Below are 2,223 nucleotides of genomic sequence, written 5' to 3' on the forward strand. Positions count from 1 at the left end.
TCTTTACTTCCCATCTATGACATTTTGTCTACAATTGTAGGAAGAATCTACTACTCTATTGCAGAGGATGCGTTTCACACTATTCCTATTGCAGAGGATTCTAGGGATATGACAGCATTTAATATTCCACAGATCGGGAGCTTTCGTTATTATTCTCTTCCCCAAGGCTATTTAAATATTCCGGCAGTGTACAATAGAATTATGGCAATGAAACTTGCAAATGATTTTCCTATGCATGATATGCATTACATGGATTACATCCTATGTAGCACAAATTCGTAAGAACAAATGCTACAAATTTTAGAGAAAATATTTTATAGATTAACAAAAACCGGACTCAAGCTATCTGTCGAAAAATGCAAATTTCTCTATGAAGAAATTATTGCATTAGGACATAATTTATCTCGATTTGGGTATAAAAAATTGTCAACTCTATAAAGACTTATCAGCGACCCACTAGTTAAAAAATTAAAGAGCTTTTTAGGGTAATGAATGATATAAGGAAATTTATCAAGAACTATGCAGAAATAGCAGAGCGTTTACAGAGGTTGATGTGCAAGAATGTCAAATTCGAGTGGAAAGAAGAACAGGAAGTCAGTTTTCAACAACTCAATGCAGAATTCATGAAAACCCCGATTCTAAAACCTTACGACCCTAAAAAAAAATCCCTAGCCTTGTTCACCGATGCCTCAAGAAAATCGATTTCTGCGATATTGGTGCAGTGTGAGGAGGATAATCAATGGTATCCAGTTAATTATTGCTGAAGGAATTTATTAGATTCGGAGAAAAATTTCGACATCTTTGGAACTGTTAGCTATTCTTAGATCTTTCAAAGCGCTCAAAGTCTTTTAGATTGGCGGAGAGTTTTTTCTTTTCACTGATAATAAAGCGATCTCATATTTAAAGAATAAACCCAATTTACCATCAAAACTATCACGTTGGCAATTACAGATGGCGGAATTTTCGTATATATGAGTTCATGTAAAAAGTAACAAAAATATAGCGGATTGTTTGCCAAGGGAAACCAATAATTATCCTAATTCAAAGGATCTCAAAATTGACGAACTAGATACATTCATTACGTTTACAGGTAAGATAGATGTGGCAACATTGTAAAGAGAAGACAAATTTTCTATATTTACCACCTTGGAGGGACAGCCAGCAGAAGACCCAAAACTGGAACGTCAGTCATTTTGCTTCGAAATTAGAAATGGTAAATTATTTCGAAAGCAAAAATATGCAGGAGGATACAGATACCTTTTGTGCATACCACTCTTTGAGAAATTATGTCTTTGACCAGCTACATAATACTAAATTAGGAGGTGCACACTTTTCATGCTCAAAATGTTACTCAGCCGCAGTTAACAAGATTTATATGCCTAATGTGGAATGCGTGTAGCGGTAGTGGGTTTCTTCGTTCTTGGTAGTTGGTTCACCAACACCATCTCAATATAAAATTATAATACACATAAATCAGATACGTACATTGAGGAGAAGCCATGCACCTTGACTTCCCTCTGGAGCCACCACTACCACAATAACACAACGATATGGCAAAACAGCCATATGCTTATCTCAGGGTTACAACTGAGTGGTATAGAATACTATTACCTCTAGTTAGACTAAAGAATTATCTAGTAAAGGAGGGAGAGGTATGTGTACGAATTCGAAAAAAAAATCACAACCTCTGTAGTATACCCGGCTATGGTGCAACTATTCAAATACTAATGGCAATTTAATACAGCCTCCCTTACCACTCACAACTAGAGGAATTAGTTTGGTTCTTTTGGGCATTACTTTCCCTAGCCCCAACTGGGAAAGTGTCAGCTATTCAGTATTCCTACAGGGAAACCTCACCTCTCCTTCCTGAAAGAAAATGCATGAAAATTTCAGTTTTTTTCTACTCACCGTTCTGGAAGATGAAAGATCCAATGTTTCTACTGAATAAACATTTATTTTCCATGGATAGGATACTGCCAAACCTTGAAATTTTACACTTGATTTGGTGCACCACTTGATCGTTAGTTTCCCATAATGGAGTATCCTTATTGATAATAACACATTCGTTTATATATGCTCACTTGCAGAAATAAAATATGAAAGAAAAACACAAACATTTAAAAAAATGAATTTCGATATGAGGTAACATTTAAACATAGTTCCTAGTTTATAGTTATGTTCGTCGTTAGTTGAAACAACACTGTTAATATTCTCTGACAAACT

This window comes from Thermobia domestica, chromosome 9, assembly GCF_964235325.1.
Source record: "Thermobia domestica chromosome 9, izTheDome1.hap1.1, whole genome shotgun sequence".
Lineage (NCBI taxonomy): Eukaryota > Metazoa > Arthropoda > Insecta > Zygentoma > Lepismatidae > Thermobia > Thermobia domestica.